Source organism: Castor canadensis, chromosome 4 (genome assembly GCF_047511655.1).
Source record: "Castor canadensis chromosome 4, mCasCan1.hap1v2, whole genome shotgun sequence".
Classification (NCBI taxonomy): domain Eukaryota; kingdom Metazoa; phylum Chordata; class Mammalia; order Rodentia; family Castoridae; genus Castor; species Castor canadensis.
In genome coordinates this window covers 139710517-139732570 of record NC_133389.1, presented here as the reverse complement: position 1 = coordinate 139732570, position 22054 = coordinate 139710517, and the positions used below count along the sequence as shown (strand labels likewise).

At 37.2% G+C, this 22054-nt stretch overlaps 1 protein-coding gene and 1 long non-coding RNA gene across 9 annotated transcripts in view; both read right to left on the bottom strand.

Moving 5' to 3' along the window:
* LOC141422606 (uncharacterized) overlaps window positions 1–2046 on the bottom strand; it is a 42406-nt gene extending 40360 nt beyond the window's left edge. Inside the window, exons 1-2 of one of the 2 annotated variants that reach the window (XR_012447294.1) lie at window positions 1752–2046; window positions 952–1005 (exon numbers count right to left, since the gene is read on the bottom strand). This is a non-coding gene — a long non-coding RNA (uncharacterized lncRNA). Of the gene's footprint in view, window positions 1–951; window positions 1407–1751 lie in introns of those variants that run through there. The other variant, XR_012447293.1, reaches the window with a different exon arrangement.
* Gulp1 (GULP PTB domain containing engulfment adaptor 1) overlaps window positions 1–21826 on the bottom strand; it is a 250732-nt gene extending 228906 nt beyond the window's left edge. For 3 of the 7 annotated variants that reach the window (XM_074071258.1, XM_074071250.1, XM_074071257.1), the window contains exon 1: window positions 21687–21825. The gene's annotated coding sequence lies outside the window, so the exon portion shown is untranslated. Of the gene's footprint in view, window positions 1–20140; window positions 20694–20733; window positions 20915–21686 lie in introns of those variants that run through there. The other 4 variants (XM_074071255.1, XM_074071251.1, XM_074071253.1 and 1 more) reach the window with 4 other exon arrangements.
* Between the last annotated feature and the right edge of the window lie 228 nt (window positions 21827–22054).

The window sequence follows — 22054 nt, the reverse complement described above, 5'->3', positions numbered from 1 at the left end:
AGGTGCTACCCAAAGGGGCTATATCTCTTTCTTTATATGAGAAAGTTCTTGTCACTGGATAAACATGCCAGTTACAAAAGCAGAAAATGAGTTGCAAAGGAGACTCTGGCCACTTCCCTCTGTTTTATACAGCATGCAAATAATAGGAGAGCTATACATTCTTTTCAGAGCAGTAAATTGCATTTCTTTCTAATACATACATCCTGGCCTTTTCCTGACTTTTTCCCAAATAGTAATCACCCTCAGTACAACTTTTCAAACTTTTTCTTTTCATCTTCCACAGCAGCGGTTTACTCACATCTATTTCTTGTTGGTAGTGCTCCTTGCATTCATTGATGTTGCTATTCATTAATCCAAGAAACCTTCTTTCACACTTTTTATTTATTTATTTTGGGGAATATTGGTATTTGAACTCAGGGGTTAGCTAGGCAGGGGTTCTATAAATTGACCTACACCTCCAGCCCCTTTTGCTCTGGTTATTTTGGGGATAAGGTCTTGCTTTTTGCCCAGGCCAACCTGGACTATAATTCTCCAATTTCAGTTGAAGCTGAGACGACAGGCCTGTGTTGTCACACTTAGCTTTTTTCTAGTTGAGATAGGGCCCTGCAAACTTTTTTGCTCCAGGCCAGCCTGGACCTGCCACCCTCCTGATCTAAGTCTCCCAAGTAGTTAGGATGACAGGTATGAGCCACAGATGTCCTTCACACTCTTTTAACACCATAGACAAGTTACTCAAACTTTCTGTGCGTCCAATCACTTTACCAAAAAAATAGCTCCTCACAGGTTTGTTATGAGGATTAAATTATTTAATAAATAGACAAAGTGCTCAGAAACTTTCTGAGAACTTGCAAAAGCTAAAAATAGTAAATATTTTAGTTTATGTAAAGTTTTGAATAATAGTTACAAATTTTTGAGAAGCAAACATGAACTCTAGGTAGAAAAATTATTTACCAAGGTGTGAGATGCTCTGTTAACTACGTTTTACTGGAGGAATGATCTTATAGTCTGTGGGAAAAGGAGAGAGAGGTGAGTGGAGTCTGCAGGAAACTAAATAAACTGACAAACTTGGAGAGAAAAGATAAAGATTCTGAACGTGGCTCCCCCACCCCCATGAATAACAATGGAAAAAAACCTTGCAGGGACAAAGTTTGTTCTGGTATTTCAAATTAAAGAAGAAATTCATTCTTCTCCTATTCCACTTTTGGTTTTTTAAGGAATTCTTGTTTAGAGATTTTCTGATCCACCCCATACCATGTTTTAAAAAACAGATTTAGTAATTTTATGAAGCCCATCCAGTTGGAACTGAGAGCCAGGTAGAAAATTCAAGATCTACAATTAAAAATGCACTAAAAACAGCTCTACATAAGGGCATGGTGGAACACATCTGTGATCCAAGCACTCAGGAGGCTGAGGCTGGAGGATTTCAAGTCTGAGGCTGACCTGGGCTACATAGCAAGACCTAGTCTCAAAAAAAAAAAAAAAAAAAAAAAAAAAATCACTCTACAGAAAGTGCTAAAAAAGCTTCATGCCAGCACTAGATTCAGAAATGCTGCTGAAAGTTAATCCATACATATTTGTTTTGTTTTGTTTTCCTTTTCATGAAAATTTAAAAGGCTTAGCTATCCCTAAAATTCTAGTATTTAAAGAAAAAAGATATGACATGACAGAAACACATTAACAAGTTTGCAGTATTTGAATTGTATTGAAAGAGCTGTCTAAGAAGACAGCAGTACAAGAAGTTAGACATTTACCTCAGTGCTATATTTCTTTCAGTGTTTCATTTATCAGAATTATTGGCTCCACAGAAAATTTGAGAGCTGGGGGTATAGCTTAGTTGTAGAGCACATGCTCAGCAAGTTGTAAGGCCCCGGATTCTGTCCCCTGTACCATATGAAAATAAGATATTAAGTTTGATATAAGAAAAAAAAGTTTAATAATATCAGCCATATTCAAAATGTACATGGATTAATATAATATGTAATTATGCAATGTATATATTTATAATATATATTACAATGCATGTTATATACAGATAATATATGTTATATACTATTCTTTACATGTTTATAATTTTTACCATAAAATAATGAAATTCTTTCCAAGAATATTACTGTAATTTAATAGAAAGTTATTTTCTTTTTCTTTCTTTCTTTTTTGTTATTAATGTTATACTAGAGGTACATTGTAACATTTACAAAAGTTCTTATAATATATCATAGTTGGATTCACCCTTCCATCATTCTCATTTATCCTCCCCTCCCATTCCTGGAATAGTTTCAACAGGACTCAGTTTTCCATTTACAAACATGAATATGTAATATTTCTACCATATTCACCCTTCTACACCCTTTCCTTATATTCTTCCATCTCCTTCCACTGGTCCCAACCCCCTTGACTGGACATGTTTTGCCTTCCTGTTCTCTATTTGAAAGAAAAAAAAACAGACATTTTTGTTTATTTAAGATAGCTATATAGGGTGTTTCACTGTGACATTTCCTTGTATATACGTATTGCAGCCCAAACTGGTTCATCCCCTCTATTTTTCTCCTTTTTACCTTAGTCCCCTCTTCTTATGGTGATTTCAAAAGATTTAATCTGGCAATTCCATTTTTGCCAAAATTGGTTATATCCTGTCATATTTAGTTCCAGCTATCTCTATTTCTTTTTAGTAGTCACATTTAAAATGATGTCTGAATCCTTATAGCTCCACCTGACATCACAAACAGGGAGAGGTAACTTCACAATACAATTTAGGTTAGCTATAAAAATAGTTTTTTGGTTGGTACCAGTATGTGGGGGTGAGGGGGAAGGGAATGGGAGGATGAACACAGTGCAAATACTGTGTACACATGTATGTAAATGGAAAAATTATATCTGTTGAAACTATTTCAGGGAGCAAGGATAAAGGAGAATGGTGGAGGAGGTGAATTCAAGTATGATATATTTAATACATTATAAGAACTTTCGTAAATGCCACAGTGTACCCCCACCTAGCACAACAATAAAAAATAAATAAGTAATTTAATGATTTTGTAGAAACAGAATGCAGAGAGAACCATGTGGACATGGAAAATGGCAACCAAAAAATGACACAAACTCTGGCCAGCTAACTTGGTCAATTCTAGAAACATTGACAGATACTAGGTACAATTGGTCTCTAACACAGAATCATTCTGTTAAAATAATTTTCAAGTTAATCTTTTCCTTTCCCTATAAAATGGAACTAGTTCAGATCTCTATTAACTCTCTCTAGAGTTAAGATATCCTTCTGGTGTAGAAACTTTGGATTCAGATTTTCTTCTTGATGTCTTTTACCTGCTTCCATTGTCCAGCTTCTCTTAAATGCCAATGCTCTGAGTGGTCTAACTTCAGGGCACTAGAAATCACTCCCATGCTGACTACTCCCAAATCTATATTTCTATCCCAGGATTGCCTCCTATTTCCAAATGGTTTATCTACCTTATTATAGGACATCTTCAGCTAAAGTTCCCAAACACCTCAAACTCAAAAACCCAAACTGGAATTCTTAGTTTTTTCCTCCAGTCACATTCTTCCTCCTATATTTGCCTTGTCTTGATGAAATTTACCACAATCTAATCAAACTATCAAGCCTGCAATCTACACAAGTTCCTCTCTACTACTCCTCTCTGAAATTCAAACATTCTTCATCAATCTTGTTGGTATCTCTTAAGCTTAGGTTTTCATCATTGCTAATCTAGACTATTTTAATATATCCTAATTTAATTCTATGATTTTATTCTCAAACCTCATTTTTCTTTCTTTCCCAAAGCTATAAGTTTTCATAAGTGCAAAGTTTATCATGTTTCTTTCTTCCTTTTTCTTTTGCTTACACCCAGCTTAAAAATGTTGAATGGTTCCCCATAGACCAAGGCCACAAAACTCAATTAGGAGCAGTATAAGATCAAGCTGAGGAGTGAATGAAGTCACAGAATTAGTGCATCATACTCTTAGAAGAATGGTACTGCTTCGCTGTAATTAAAATATCATAGTTTTACTTTAAACAAACTTTATGGAGTCAAGTGCCAAAATCAAATGAATTAAAGACATCAAAGGAATTGCCCTTGCAGCAAGCAGATTAGGCATGTAAATCCATTGTTCTCTAATAAGGATTCACTGAAAGAGTCTAGCACAGTAGCTGACCCAAAAGAACAGATTAAAACATGTTGGCTAGATGAGGGTTGCATGAGTAGGAGAACCCCAGAAAGTCTAATTCACTTAGCACATAATTACTAGTTCTCCCTTATTTACAAATATTACCATAGAAGAATGGTCACCCCATGATTAAAATTAGATTAAGTTACAGAGTTAATACGGGATGTTCTTCTACAGTAGTCCTGACCCGGAGTTATTCAGCTTTTCTCTAAACAGGTTCAGTAAAAGAGCAGAACTGTTGAAAAAGCAATCTTGATCCATTGTCAGAAACTTCTTTCTTATATTGGCATAGAATCTCAAGATAACATAACAATTTCTTCCTAACATAGAGACCCTTGGTGATGCGACATCTCTCCAAATGGAGGATTGAAAAGAAAACTGCCACTGGAGTCAAACTATGAAAAGCAACAATTTCAAAAACAACAATGTAACAAGAGCAATGTTAACTATGTATTGATTTGCAGAAGCTTCAATGATGATCTGACAAAGGAGGGAGAACAAGGAAATCTGATGTTGCCTGCTCCCAAATCCAACAAACAGCTTGAACTTTAATAATCTTGAGGCCAAAGGAGGACACACACGAGGGGAAGCTTCATGAAAAAAAGTGATGCTGCTGAAGATTCTTGCTTTTATGCCACCAAGTGATACATATGGAGGTCATGTCATTATCCTCATTCTGAAGTTGAGAAAAAAAATCTATAAATACCCCTTATTTTGCTATATAAGCATCCACAAGACCCCTTAACCAGTAAGTGATGAAGCCAGGAACAAGAGTACACAAAATGGGAACATCTAATAAGGGGCCAGATTTATCCATATCTAAATAAGTCATCAATTCTGTAACATAGACTACAAACTTCACTCCACATTTTCTTGCAGAAGTTCAATATAGAGAATGTAAGACAGGTATATAAGTAAAAGTATAATGAGATACTTGCCTAGCATGAGTGAAGCCCTGTGTTCCATCCATAGCACACACACACAAAAAAAATTCAACAAAGGTTCAGTGCATTTCTGCTTTGTGAATTTCTCTCTCTCTCTCTCTCTCTCTCTCTCTCTCTCTCTCTCTCTCTCTCTAATGCACATGATTGTTTTTCAAAACTTAACCAGAGAGGATTTCGTTTTAAAATGTTAAGGGGGAAAAATGGTCAAAAGCTGACTTTGTAAGGTTTGCATCTTAGTATGGAGGAGAATTAGTTTCTCAAAGACTTCTGTGATAATGGTTTTCCTGTGCAAATTTAGAAAACCAAATCCAGATCCAGCTTTCCTTTAGCCCTTGATGGAAATGATGTGTTTTCAATACTAAACCTAAAAAACAGACCCTGTCTACGAGGCCTTATTTACTTTAATGCCTGTGCAGATGTCAGGAAGAGACACAGACAGACTTTTCCCACAACCAAATTTCATTGTGTCCAGGCACATGTAGACGCTAATGCGTGCAACCAGAAAATAACATCCTCTAAGATTCAGAGTCCAGGCCTCTGGTAATCATGATCACAGCTATTTGATTGAAAAATAAGTCAAGTCTTGAGAGGGCTGAGAGAGAGACAAAGCAAAGGGGCATGACTGCCTAAGTGACATCCAGGTTATAAAAGACTAATCCTTTCTAGAGGCTCAGTCAGTTGTCTACCAGTGAAAAATCACCTACTACATGGTTCTGACAGAAGCCACACCAAATGATTTATGTTTCTCTGATTACTAATTTTCTGTTAGACACTATAAATCTACATGTATTTTTAATAGTGCCATGAATTTGAAATTATGAAATGTGGTCTATAGTATTCTCCTCCTGGAGTTCTTCCTGCCCCCATACCAGTCCACACAACTAACAGCTGGACATCATAGCATATTGTGTGAAAAAAATTTAATAACAAACCAGTGTGTGGCACATGACCTCAATTATAATTGAAAAACAAAGGAAAATGTCATCAAAATGGCTGAGATTCTCTTTTTTCCTTTATACTAAACTTCAATATTCTTAAATGTGTGGTAACAGCATGAATTAATCATACAATTAAGAAAAAACAGTGTGGATGCTATACAAGAAAATCTTAATACTTTTTCCTACATAATTTTAGGAATAATGGTTTCTTATTTTGATTCATATTAATATTTTATATTACAAACTTCCTACTAGTATATTTCATTTATTTAAATCCAAAATTATAGAGAGATATTGCATCCCAGTTCAAATCATACAATTTTTCAACTTGTGTATATTTTTTTGAAAACATATAACTTTTGATGAAGTTATAGTCAAAACAGAAAGAAATTTACTGTCACTCTAATTTTTATATTTTATAAGTCACAAATGACATGGTACATTAAAGTTGTTTTCACTTGTGTTTATCACTGGGGATAAATTCACCTTGATAAAATAGCATATTTTTAAGCAGGACAAAAATAGCACATAATGGTACTATAAAATTTAAATATATCAGCATAAAAATTGCTCTTTAACTTCATAATAACACTAGGTACAATTTACAAAATGCCAGCCACTGTGCTACATGCATCAGTTAAGTTTTTAATCCTTAAAAACCCTTATACATAGTTATTATTGGTGCTATGTTACAAGTTAAGAAAGAAAAGCAGTGTGCAATTAATTTCCCTGTCAAAGAGTACTGTACTTGTAAACAGCATACTCTTACGTATGAGGAAGGCAAAGATCAGGCTAAAATCAGATATTGATCATACAGACCTACAATGAATATTAATGAATATATGTTTAAAGTGTCAAATACTCTGTAATATAAAATGCTAATTTAGTGGTACATAAGCTCATAGTCCAAAATAGGAACAAACACATCTGCTATCAAGAAACGTACCTGAGCAATAAACTCCCATCACCCTCCTAAGGTGATCCCAATGTATTTCAGAGTACTATGGACCCCCTCTAATTTATATTTTTGATTCTTGATTCCTGATAAAATGTCATTTGTCTGGAAGATAGCATATAGACTGTCCCTTTTCTCCTGTCAATCTCTTTCTTCCCTCTTTGTGTCCTGTCTCTTCTAATAGCTCAGTCCTCAGTCTATTATTTTAGCCATTGTGGAGCACAGTAACTTCCTTACTACATTAATCTGCTAGTGTATTCACTCGGGAAACTAGTCCCTTGATATTGCCTAGAATTCTGAAAAGCACCACATCCATGTGTAGGGATGGTGCTAAGAAAAGTGACCTGGGCTAGTGATAGGTATGCATGTGTGGGGTATGGGTGTGAGCATGCACATATGTAAAGGTTTTTAGGTTTCAGTTTACAAATATGAGTTTTGGGGTTAGAAAGAGTAATGAAAGCAACTGTTTACACAGAAAGAGTCAAAGAAAATCAAGATGTGTACAAAATGGAAATCATTCTTCTCCTTCAATGATCTACTTTTACTACATTTACTGTTGAAAAATGGTACAAACATCCAGGCTGCCAAGACTAGAAACCTTAGAATCAACATTTACCCTATCCTCCTACATACCTACCATGATCATTAGCAAATAATCAAAGCATACAGATGTCGTTCTTCCTTCATATCTCTAGATAAGCTCATTTCTCATTGTGATCACTCTACCTTCTCTTTTTACCTTTTCTTGCCTAGACAGACTGGCTGAGTAACAGTTGAGTTCTTGCTAAACTGCATATAACATCTTGTCACAACTCTCCTCTAATCCTTCAAGAGTTTCCAAATGCTGTTGGAATGAAGCACAAACTTTGGATTGTAAAATCCTTCAAGATCAGACTTGGCCACGCTGGATTCTGCTCCGGCAACAGCCATCCTCTCTCTCCTACTCTGTTCTGTAGTTGTTTTCAGTATCCTAATTCTGTGACTAACCCATATACTCTCTCTTCCTGCAAGGCTGTCTACATGCTTCAAACATTTTCTCTCCACCTCCCATTGCATTCCACTAAGAAGTCTTTCCTAAAAACCAGACTAGGTCAAATTGTTTGTCAAGAGGAACTTCTATTAACATACAGGCCATACCAGAAATACCATAAGAAATCAAATGTCTAACAGTTTAATTTTTCAAGAAAAGATAAAATGGTGAAATTAATTGCTAAAATTAGATATATTGATTAAGAAATTGTTTTTTTAAAAAAAAAACAAAATTGAAACTATAAGCTATCCTAAGTGATAAAAAGTTCTTTGAAGTTATCTCGTCCATTTTCACAATGAAGAAAAATACTGTCAAATACATAAGTGAAAACTACATGTCAGACAAGTAGAAACTATTAATATTAGTAATTTGATGTCTTAGACTACTTACTCAAACTTTTGAGAAAACCCAAGGGAAAATGGGCTTAAGAAAAAACTGGACTATCTCACTGTGTAAGTACATCCTGGTGGGAGCATATGGCAGAGAAAAACTGCTCACCATATAGCCAGGGAGAGAGAGAGACAGAGAAATGAAACAAGGATCTCACAATCCTCATCAAGAGCATACCTCCAATGATCTAAAGGCCCCCCAGTGGACCCCACCTCAGAGTTTCCACAAACTCCCAAAAAATTCTAAAACATGGACCTTCAAGTAGCACTCTTGCAATTCAAACTATAATTCTCCTGTAAATCATATCAAGCAAAACTCAAAGCCATAGGCAGACACAACTTAATCAGTGGACTGATTCTTATGTTTATTTAACTAAGTAGGGTAAAATAAACAATTGTCTTATCACATGGGAGTTCCAATTTGCTCTTTCTGAGAGCATAGACGAGCAGCTAATTTTGCCATCAGAGGAGCAAAAACAAACAAAAAGAATCAAGCATCTATCAGAAGTCCAGGCATTCAGGTAACTCAAAATTGCTGCATTCTCACTAATGATGAGAACTCCAGCAGGCTATTAGCATTCTACTGGATACTTCCTTGGCTACTGTGGAGGTTAAGATACACTACACATTCAAACACCTGCTCTGGTTCCACTGTTTTCTGCCTGTGAAATCTTACATGTGTTAACACGTTTCTTTACTGTTTACAAGTTTCAAAAAAAAAAAAAAACAGCACAATACTTAGGACATAGTAAGTACTACAAGTGCTGTTATTATTACTCTGTTGCTAAAAAATCCTTTTTGGTGTGGATTCACAGGTATGAGAAAATAGATTATGGGAAGAGTACAGGTGCTATAAAGATCCCAATAGAGAGAGTAACAAATTAATGGGGGGAGATTATTTTCATTTTCTCTGACTGTATCAGCACAAGCAGGAGTTGGAAATGTAAGTTCTTATTTTATACCTACTGTGAGTCAAAAGTTATATTTTATAGTGGAATGTCCAAAGTAGAGCATGAGATTCACTTTACAATTTCTAAACCAACTGGCATTTTTTCATATTGAAAAACCCACAAGAATGTAGACCCCTTTCACCCCAGAAAAGAAAGGTCACCAGAGGGCACTACTCTGTGAGGACAAATGGAGGCCCCAGGACCATCCCTGGACAACAGCTTCTAAAGAAACTATAATCTTCTGAGAATTGTGGGTCTTTATTCTCTGGTCTCTCTTGCCTAGTTTTCCCAGTGTAGTGACTTCCTTAGTTGCTATGACCTAAGGTCATGATCTCATGGATGAAGCATCTCAAGCATGTTTATTGCATTATGATGCTAAACATTAGAATGGACATCTCAATCACAGGAATGCAGGAGTTCTTGTTTCTTCAGATCTCTACATCAGTAACCGCTCCCCTGATGTCTCTTTTATTTCCCTTTGGTATTCAAGTTACTGGCTAAGTCTCTCGCCAATCTACATGCTTCCAGCACCTGCTCTGATAGCAATACTAACACATTAGCCTTGCTGCTCTTCACCAATGTTTCAGTTATCACACTGCTTTCCCCAAGGCTTTCACTATTCCCACCCACATCTCACCCACTGTTCTTCCTCATGTGCATCACTTTCACAATCATCTACCTTTCTATTTCTCACACCCCCTCATTCTCAACAAACCTGCCCATTGGGACTCTTGACTAATCTTTGAGCTTGTTAGATTATTTCCAGTTTCGCTTGCCTCCACTTCCTGCTTAAACTATTTAGTTACTATTTCAGCTTAGGAAGTTATTAATATTGTGAAGTACATTTCTCTCTTGCTTTTGTCAGCTCTCTTTGGATAATTCTTACCACTTTTAGAGCAAGAGAACAAAGAGTCACATATATTTCCACATTTGAAACAGCACATTAAATGTATATGCACATATATGTCTGTATACGTATTTTTTCATAATGCTAAGTCATCAAAAAAGCTAAGCTAAGAAAATAATTAAACTGTTAATGGTTCCAGTGATTAAGGTTTTATAAAGTTACTGTTAAAGAAAAGATTTATTCCTGCCAATTGCTATATGATAAGGTAGATTTCACTTGTTTAGGATCACCATAATACTTACAGGGGCCACTAGTGGGTTTTTGCAGTACTGGAGAGATGAGGTCCAAATCCAAATACAGGAATGAAAACTGGAAATTTACAGCCCATGAGCAGGTTGGGGAACAAGGGAAGAATTACGAAGAGGAAGCATCACAGGTATGGAACATTCTGACTAAGCTGACCTGACAGGACTCCTTCTGAAATCAGGCCAGGTTGATCAGACTTCATCTAGTAGATGGTGAAGGCAATAATCCCATTGATATAGAGTATGATTAGATATTGAGATGGCTAAAGAGGGTTAGCAGGATTCTTGCTAAATTTGGACAATGTGGAGATAACAAAGAAGCCAGAAGTCAAAGCCTAGTTGAGAAGAGGATTGAGAAGATCCTGACTAGAGTTTGACGAGATTCTGTCACTTGCTCTTAAAAGTTTAGTATATGTCTGCATTTTAATACCTCTGCAAATGGATCTTCAGTTCATAATTTAATTTTACCCCCACAAGCTTTATGTCTTCTATTTAAATAGTTATAAATTAGTGTTAACATGAAACTATAATTCTAAATTACTCAAACCAGACACTGAGATTCCTTTAATGATTACTCATTCTTATAATTAACATTTATACACATTAACTTAATGCACTAACAATACCATACAACCAATAAACACTGTTGCAATTCTGTGAATTCATTGGACAAGTTTATTCTTCATTAAATTGCCTATTGCCTGAGCCTGTTAAATTATTCCCAGTTTTGTTTGCCTCTGCCTCCTCATTAATTTATTCATATAAGAATAAATTCCGTTAGTACTGTGGCTGTCTGTTAATTGTATTACATAGTAGTATTTGATGATTGAAACAGTATTTTCTGGATGAATTGCACTAACTATATAAAATGTTTACAAAACACAAATACTCTATGAACTTTAATACTTAAATTACTACTTCTAATGTGGTTACTTGCAAAATTAAGAGGTCACTTATAACTGCCATCATTAGAATACTTTCTATTTAAAGTAATTAAAAATTCTATTCAAGTTAGTTTGAAAAACAAAGAAATTTAATATCTCACTCAATAGTAAGTCCAGAAAATGGAGACTCAACAATTCTACCATGTACACAAGCTCTTTTTTTTCTCTTTTTTATTTTATCATTTTTACATTTACTTACATGTGTATACATTGTTTGTGCCACCTCCCCCCCTCCAATGTTGGGTTTACACGCTATGTAATAACTACAAAGTTTAACCTTCTTTACAACTTATTCTGCCATCTTTAATGCATTTCCTTTACCCTTGAGATGGGTTTCTTCTTAACAAAAGTAATCCCCTGCAGCATATGAAGCATATATTCCAGACAGAACCAATATAATGCCAACATGTGCCTTCTCATCCAGTGTTCCCCTGCTAAGCGTAAAGAAGTCTTTTCTATCCTATCACTCCCTAGTCCTGTCATTTCATATAGCTAACTATAATTGGGACAAGGAAAAAGTATTCCTTCAATAATCAATCCCAGAGAAAATAGAAACAAATGTGGTTCATATACACAATGGAGTGTATATATTTCATTCTTCTTTTCTCAGCTATAAAGAAGAATGAAATTATATTATTTGCATGAAAATGGATGAAACTTGAGATCATGTAAAGCAAACTAAGCCATAGAAAACAAAGTTTGCATGTCTTCTCACTTATGTGGAATTTTGGGGGGAGGGGTAAAGGACATGACAGTAAAAGGGCACTGTTAGACCTGTGGAAGGGAAAAGCGGGGAAAGAGGAGGTAGGATGAGAAAGAATAATAAAGGGGGTGAAAATGATCAAAGTACATTATATGCATGTATGGAATTATCATACAAAACCCATTATTTTGTCCAAAAAAAAAACAGAGCTGAGGGGAGGGAATCGGCTCAAGTAGTAAAGTTTTTGCCTTGCAAGTGTGAGACCCTGAGTGCAAACCTCAGTACCACCACCAAAAAAAAAAAAAAAAAAACACACATAAAGTAGAGCTAAAACCAATAAACACACTGTTTATTTGACTGTGAAGGTATTGTATCAGTTTTCAAATACAAAACTATGCTTTGGACCTGTTTGGGCAAAGGGAAAACCTTCCCCCATGAAGGTTCTGTGGAATGAACTAACAGTACACCAATCAAATAGGAAAAATGGTGAACACATTTATTAATGTGCACGGGGAAAAAAACCATACCATGTGAGTCAGACTTAGAGTATGAGTCTCCTCAAAGAGCCAAACAATCATCTTAAATAACTTCCTGAGCTACAGAGGGATAGAAGCCTGAACAGGGAGGAGACTGGGGACTTGTAAAGGGTGGTGATGATAAGCTAGCCAGGAGAAAAGGCAGGATGCACAGGAATGAAGGTGATTTTAGGACATAGATAAGGTGGATTAAGTAATGTCTTGAAGCTGCCCTCAGAAGATTAGATGAAAAGACTGTACAGGAGTATAAGTTTGTTATTTTACTTATCAGAGTGTTTCAAGGAAATAAGGAAATACCAGAAAAACAATTATAGAACATATGTAAACATCATCTTTATGTATTTGTGGTTTTATAGCTTTTCTATCCAGACTACATTTTTTAGGATCTTACATTTATTATCAAACATAAGTATAGCAGACCCCTGGTATCTGTGGGTATCCAGTTCCAAGGAGACTACTATTGAGGAAAAACCTCACATGCTCAGGGTGCACAGAATTCTGCACTGTCCTGCAGATGCTTGATTCATTTTTCCATAAGGTCACCCAACTTCAGTTAGACACACCACCTTTCAACAAATCTCAAATTTTCACTTTCCCACTTACGTTAAGCACATTCACTTTTACCTTGCCACTCAGCAGATCACACAATGACTTAAACACACTGTTAATAACACAGAACTGAGAGCTTTTCCACATCAACTGAGCTGTGGAATGTGTGAGTTTGAATGGAAAATCCGGGGATTTTGAAATTTCCTTGGATTTTTTTTTTTTGGTCAACACTAAGTACAATAAATCCAAAAATAAGGTGGGGCTTCCATATGTACGGAATTTATTTATTTCTGCCAACAGTGTTCATAAAAACCATTAATACTGGCATGGACACTTATTTCCAAGTAGAAGATACAATGAACTACTTGGCATAACTATCCTTTAAACACGAATAGTAAAGGATCCTCAAAACCCACTGAAATGCAGTTAATGCTGTGAGAAACACAAATCATTTTTTAATTTGCACATTCTGAAATTAAATATAAATGTAAAATAAAGCACATAACCTATGCCTTATGACTCTAATTACATATTTCTAGAGAAACAACAAATAATAAGATGGCAGATTTTCAAAACAGTTAATCCAGTTAAAATTCCTAAAGTCCTGTATGTAATTACTAGTGATTTTGGTCATGAACATGGAAACAAAAGGGAGAAACATCTCTATGGCTCCTAAATCCAGAACTGCTATGCAAAATCATTGCCATGGCTTCATGCCTCCTTGCCTTTCCTGTGCTCTGTCTGAAAGTCTCCCTTCTTTGTCTGCCTACCTCATCTTCATCCTAGGTGACTTGATTCAAGAATCTGCTCGAAACATTCTTTCCATACACCACTTCCACTCACACTGGTGAATATCCAACTTTTCCACCATTCTCCCTCCCCATGTAACTCAGAATTACATGGAAATACCAAGTTCTATTTAAGTTAATTTGAGTTAAGTCTCTGTAACCTATTGCTAATAAAGGACACAAGTACAAAAAAGAACAAGTGATATTCAATCTACATTTGTTAAATTCAACTGGATCAAATCAGAATCCTTTTATTTGCAGACTCCCGTAGATTAAACATAGTTTCATTTTCCAAAATGAGAGAGGTGGAAGATAGCAAATTTATGACAACATAACATAAAATCATTAAATAAAGAAGAAAACTCATTGGATATAGAAGTTCAAAGTAAGATGATATCAGGTCTAAAACATTGTTCTCATCTGCACTGTAAGAAATTTCATTTTTCTAAATTAATCATAAATTTCCTAGACTACTTAATGCAAGCAATTAAGCCTATGATAATTCATAATTGTTGTAAATCTAATAACAGTTCTTCCTTTAAAGGATTAAAGATGATCTTCCTGACTGGTACACCGGTACAGAATTTCAAAGGCTGTTCTCCCATACATTCAGAGTCATATCAATAATAATTCATACCAATTTAAAACAACAGTTATTCTTATTATAAAGCAATACTACTTGATAAATCTGAAACAATTGACTTTTGCCATTTTAGGTGGCATTTATATAATTTCAAATAAAATTCATTGACTAAAATTTGATTGCTTCATAGTTCCCTCAAACTGTGTTTTGAGAGATCATATTGCACAAACAACAATCTCTTACTAATTATTTTAAATTATCACAGACAGTATAAGGATAGATTGCTTTGAAATTAATTCAGTTATACAATTGTTCTTTTCAATAAGCCAAACTTTCTCTGTAATTATGTGCATTTCAGGTAATGACCAGTATTTATATTGGGGGACATTTTTATAATTACAACAGTACACATCTTCAAAAGGGAATAGGGAAGTTTAGGGAAGTTCAGCCAGCAATCAAAGCTCTGCATTTGAGCTTTTTTTTTTTTTTTTTGTGGTACTGGGCTTAAACTCAGGGCCTACCCCTTGAGTCACTGCACCAGCCCTTTTTTGTGATGGGTTATTTTTGAAATAGGGTCTCGTGGACTGCCTGGGCTGGCTTTGAACCGCTGTCCTCCTGATCTCTGCCTCCTGAGTAGCTAGGATTACAGGTGTGAGCCACTGGTGCCCAGCTAAAACTCTGCATTTTCCACACAATTCCTCAAACAGACAAAAACTGAAATGAATTACAGAGGATAACAAGCACCTTGACTTGTAAAGATACTTTACGCATAATGGTTTCTTAAATAAAACTCTTATGAATACTTGCATATCCGTTTTAACTTACCAATGCTGGTGTCTGGGTAAATGAACCTATATGCTGTTAAAATTTTACTTTAAAATGTAGCACCTTCTTAATTTTTATGAAGCCTATGAGAGAAATCAAAAAGCTAAAATCAGGCTTATTCTCTTGAATGTCAACTTTTTTTTTTTTTTTTTTTTTTTTTGCAGTATTGGGGTTGGAACTCAGGGCATACACCTTGAGCCACTCTTTTGTGATGAGTTTTTGGAGATAGGATCTTGTGAACTGTTTGCCTGTGGCTGGATTCGAACTGTGATCCCCCTGATCTTGGCCTCCTGTGTAGTTACGATTACAGGCATGAGACCTCAAATTTGCAGGTTTGCTGCTATAGCACAAAGGCTATGTTTGCCTTTTTTTTGCTAAAATGATATTTAAAATTGATATTACCTGTTTGTATACAGACCAAGTGAGGAGAGCTTGTCATCATTTCATGAACTATTAGGCAACTATTTGAAAATATTATATAAGAGTTGGGCATGGTGCTGAACTCTATAATCCAAGCTACTTGGGAAGCATTGGTTGGAGTATCTTGATCCAAGGCCAGCCTGGGCAAAAAACACTGAGATCCTATCTGAAAAATAACTGAAGAAGAAATGACTCAAGGCATGGCTCAGTGCTTGTAAGCGAGCACCAACCCTTTGTTCAAACACCAATACCACCAAAAGATAGAAAACATTGTATAATATCATATAACTAAATTCTTTCTTATTTAGTTAGTGGATTATTTATGCTCTTAAATGATCATCTTTTAAGGAAGTAGATTAAAGACTGAAGAATTCATTTAATCTTGGTTTGTTTATTTTTTAATTTTGTTTGTTTTTCCAGGCTGGCCTTGATTTCTCAGTCCTCCTGCCTCAGCCTCCAGAATGCTGGAATTACAGTGTACACCACCACACCCTGCTTGTTTTGGAGAGAAGATCTTACTAACTTTCACCAGGGCTGGCCTAGAATTGCCATCCTCTTGTCCAGCAGGGATTACTTGTGTGTGCCATCACACCCAGCTGATTCTACCTTGACTGAATATCTGTCTGGATTCTCTTTGAAAAGAGAAAAGACTTCCTTTAGAATGTCATCATCAGGGTCTTCTCTATTCTTAAGTAGAATCCAGGCAGATGTACAAGAATGTGGAGAGATCTTGCCAAATATTTCCCTTTTTTTTCAGAAATAAATAAAAGCCTAAAAATGATTTGAGTATTTGAAAACAAAATTATCAAAGATCATAGCACAATCATATTGAAAAACGTTTTAAATTAATTGTTAAATTGGGCTCAAAAATATCAATTAGTTGAGTTGGAGAGGAGGGTAAATAATGGAGGGAATGAAATAAAACCAGGGAGCAATATATGTATGTAGGGATATGTCAAAACAAAACCTCTCATATAACTACCATATACCAATAAAAATGTTAAAAAAATCAATTAATTGAAACTGTCTTATCTAATATGAAAATATATCTCAAACAAATAGAGGAAAATCTAAGAATATATACATCTCAAAATGAGAAAGAGAGAATGAGACATAAATGGAAAGAGACAGAGAGATTAGTCACCTAAGGGATGGATGTTTCAAAGGTCTCTTCTGAACCTCTTTGCCAGAAGGCATGTGATGAAAACTATATGTAGACATATTTACATGATGTTAGTACCAAAAATAATGTGTGATGAAGGGAAGAATTGCTATTTATATGTGCTCTCTTAGGTGTACCCTAGAAAATACACACAAAGTTGTTGAAAACTTTTTTTAGAAGCCATATTAATCTTTGCACAAAATACAGTGATAACTCACTTGTGACCCAAGTTAACTCATTTCTTCATATTCTGAGTGCGTGAAGCAGCCTTTCTAAAACTATTCTTAAGTACACAATATCGAAAGGCAAAACCAATTTCAAGTTTACCACAACTGTAGCATTTCAATGTAAACAGGAAATTGGTCCCGATTCTCCTGCACAGTATTGAGTCAATTAACTGTGCTCTGATGGAAAATCTTCATGCAGGGTGCGCATCAGGAGAGTGGCTGAAGACATTTCTAAGCATAAAGTAAACGCAAAATTAGCAAATAACAGAGCCTGAAAGCAGACTGTTTTCTAGGTCTTACTGTGGAAGAGTGACTTTTAGGCATTCTCTCTTATAATAAAAAAGGATCTTATTTCAACTACTTATCTCCACTGTTTGGAAGAGAAGGTACTTCTATGTTCAAAGTTTATGCCATTTTTCTTCTTCTTCCAATTTGAATATATTTTAGGCTCCCACAGGAACAAGCTTAAGCTTCCTGATCTCTAAATGCATTAAAGCAAACGCTATTCGATTCACCAGCCTTTAATGTTTGGGGACCAGGGCTTATGGCAGTCATGCAACCGGTATCTGTAGCTACCTTTGAATTCACTGTTATATTAGAATAAAATAATGTTTTAATCCTTTAGAGGTTTTAGAAGACAAATTGCAAAACTGCAGTTCAACACAAACAAATCATTCTGCAAGTAAAATTTAAATAAAAACCATTTCTATTCCGCAATGGAAAAAAATATTTTTAAACATAAAGATCATACATTTTGCATTATATTATATTAAATATTATACATTACCATAATATATTCTTGGATATTCACTTGTTCTCTGGTGGTTCCAAACAAAAGATAGCTATAGTATTATTTTAACTATATCAATACAACTGCCTTAGTCCATATGCTCTAACTTTTATATGTTTATTATTTATGATAATACAAAGTGTAAAAAATATTACTAATCTTCCTATCAAAATATTTTATTCTTTAAACAGTTTATTCATACTCATTGTTTCCTCTTAAATTGACTTGTTCATCTAAAAGTTAAGTTAAACATCCAAGACTGCAGCATAGAACACTCAACTATAAAAATAGATAGTATTGTGACATGTCAAACTAAAAATGAACTATTTCACAAGTATCATGCATGGATCAACAGTTAGTAAGGTCACCAGTTCATAACTATGCACACAATAAATCGTATGCTGGTAAAATGTTTAAGAAGTAAAATAATATGCACAAATCAGTACAACTGAGAAGTGCAGTGCTGACATTTGAATGCAGGACTAATGGGTCATAGTAGGCACATAATAAATATTGCTTGAATCAGTCTAAACTCATAAGGAAATTGTTGTGGTTATCAGGAAAATAAATTTTGTTTCTACATGCCAAGTGTATTTTAGTATACCAAGTGTTATTTTTGAGAAGAGAGTCAAGTTTGCAAATATAGTTGTTAACTTCTCATAAAGACAAAATTGAACTGGACTTTAAAAATAACTGGTCTTGAATATAAACATAAAGTGAAATAAAAATAATGAATCTGTTTATTGTTCTTTTCTGTTTGAGAAAATGACTCAGACTTAACCATAACAAAATCTCACCCAATATACTGAAAAATGAAAATGTATGATTAAACTAGAGCTATGATTAAAATGTAAAAGTAGTAATTTTTTGTAAATTCCAGATATGTCATTATTATCTGTGTATTCTAGATATAAATATTCCTATTTTATTCCCATAAACTCAATTGAGTCAGCAGCCCTATGACCTTTATGTCTGAAAGCCTATTACCATTATTTCATCTCTTTAATTCTCACAGTGAGCTTGCAATTACGTAAAGGAAAGTTTCTTTACTTTGCAAGTGGAAAAACTGAAATCACAGTCAGGGAAAACACTTTGCAGAGGGTGATTCATAAAGTCAATCACAGGGAGCAGGCAGATGTTCCCAACCTCAACTCACAAATCCAGAAGAAACACAAACCACATTTGTAGGTGTTTTTTTTACTATTTAATTCCCATGCTCACAATAGTAGACCCTAAGAAACTAAAAAGTAGACAGATGAAATAGAAACAACCTTAATTCATAAAAGAAGAGCCCGAGCTGCAGATAAATAAGACTTTGAGTCCCTGTCTGGCTAGGAATTAGGAAGCAGTAAAATTTTAACAACTGGGCAAATATGTGAAATATAGCGAACACCCCAACCTCACTTCTTCAGGTAAAAGAGCAGGAGTCCATTCATTGGGATCACTTCTGAAACACAAGGAAGACACGCTGGACACATTTTTCTACTTTAATTCCATGACCTAAATCCTTGCTATTTGAGAATACCTAACTGAATTACTCAATTTAGGTGGAAAACCATCTGCTAGAAGCCTAAGTCTTCAGTTCTCACTGGCCTTGAAACCAAAGAAGCAAGGTCAAGGGCAGAGGACTGAAGTTGCAACATACTAAAATCCAACTTAAGGAGACAGATACTAACAAAGTCAGAACATTTGCAAAGTATCATCAGCACAAATAGTCCCCAGCTCTTCCCTGCAAGGCTGGTAAGGGTCAGACTTTCCTTCTTCGGCCCTTTTCTCATTCTCCTTGGTTATATACGTCTGAACTCTGCTTAGTTTGGTATTATTTTTGCCAAGAAGAATGATCATAGTCACCTAGAAATTCTCATTGCAAAAGAAACCCCTTCTTTGACGCCAAGTACAACCAACAGTCCCTTTCCAATTATCCCCCGCAACTTCCCCAGTCTCTTTCATGCCTAGCTACTGAGCTCAATCTAGTTTGGCTGCCCGCCAGATTCCTTCCTTCTCTCCTTGTCAGTCGTAAAAACTTGGAAAATACTCCTGGACAGCTCAAGGAGACCTTTTAATTATGCAGTGGAGCAGTACCTTAGCTTGTCCGCTGTTTTCAGCAAGGCTGGTAGTCACCAGCAAATGCACTCTCCCAATTGGTGAGTTTTCTAGCAAGGCTCCTTGTGTATGTGGGGGAAGGAGGAAAAGACTGGCAAAGAAAGCAGGCGATTTGCAAATCTGAAGCATTTCCAATTCCTCTCAGAGTTTTCTACCTCCTAACATTCAAGCTGTTTCCTAACCTTCCCTTCTTATACGAACTAATCACCCATGGGGCATTACACAAAATCATCAGTATCCTGCCTGCAAGCCCTAGAAATTAACAAGCTAGTCTTAAGTAAAACGCGCTACAAAACTTTTTATTATCAAATGCTGGTGCAACATATTTTAAAACCATGCACACACGCACAAAATTTTTTTAATCCTCCCTAATTGATCATTTTGTATTTTGTCAAAGTTGCAAATTGAAATAGTGCATGTAAACGTCTGATTGCACATAAAAGGCGAACTCGGTTGGGAAAATCTAATACACAGGGAGGGGTGCCTTGATCCTCAGCCCTCACTTGGAGTTTTCCCAACGGATACCAATGGACTCGCCAAACCCAACACCAGCTACATCTTCCTTACTCTACCTTGGCACGCTATTTCCAGCCTCAGCGTCCAGTTTCCTGTTCAAGTCCCATTCAACATTGTAAACACATTCCAAGAAAACCAGCCTGCCCAGAGTCCCCTCCCGCACACAGGAAAGTCAGCGCGGCAGAATAGCGAGCAGCGGACTGCACCGGCTTTGGATCCGCATCGTAGTGAGGGAAAGCGGCCAGGGGAGGTGGACCCAAGCAAGCGAGCTTGGCAGGAGGAAGCAGCGCCGAGGGTCTCCACGCCCGCAGAGCCGTGCGCTCCTCTTAACGCAGCGGCCCTCCTCAAGGAGCTCCCCGACCCGCCCAGCCTAAGAGTGGCCATGTGGACACCGCCCCTGAGCTCTGGCCCTCCCAGTGCTGGCCTTTAAAGTGTCCGCGGCGCGGCCTCGGAGCTTCGCGCTTCCCCGCCCCCATGCCCACATTTTTCCGGGAGCCAACAAAAGAGAGCCAAGGGGGAAGAAGTTCGCTCTTCGGTCGCCTCCCTGTGACCCGGTGATGACTTGCCGGCTCAGCCCCGTCGGCTCCAAGCATTCGTAGCGGGACTGATCCACTGGCTCCCCACAGCCCCCTTCCAGCTTCTACACCCCGACCCCGGCCATTCATACAAAGTTACCACAAAAGGTTAAGAGAGGCTCCAGGAACCCGAGAACGCGGCTCCCCGACCTCGTTGCGCGCCCCCGCCATCCCTCAAGCACTGCCCGAGCAGGCATCAACAGGTCCTAGCCTCCTTTGCTGTTGGAGGGCTCCCAGAGCTTTTCGCTGTCCTAATTTTTGCAACCTGCTGGGCAGCAGCGACGCGTGTCCCCGCGCCCACCTTCTTCCCCAACCCTGGCGGCCAAGGCTGACCACCGCCCGCCACCGATCGGGAGGTCAGGATCTGAGAGCTTGCAGGCTACCTGCTGGGAAGCAGCCGAGAGACGGCGCAGACCTACGCGGTCGTTCCGTACCTTGCCGAGGGATGCAGTCGGGTCAGGCTTCGGCCAGGGGCGTGGAGAGCCGCCGGGTCCGCGCAGCCGCTGCGGTGGCCCAGCAGGAAAGTTTCTCCCGTCTACGCGGCCTGGACTCAGGACCCTCGGGCTCCGCTCCCCTCCCTCTTCGTGCTGTCTGCCCCCTTCCTCCTCTTCCTAATCAGCTGAAGTCAGAACTGGCGCTGGCACCGACTGGGGATCAGGCTCGGGACTCCGGGTTGCTCGCGGCCGGGGACGCGGGGCTCCCCCTCTCGGCCAGAAGGAAACTCTCCGACCCCGGCTGGCGCACTTCTGGCGGTCTCCTTGGACACTTCCACACGGGACGCCCGTGCTCAGCGCTGTGGCTT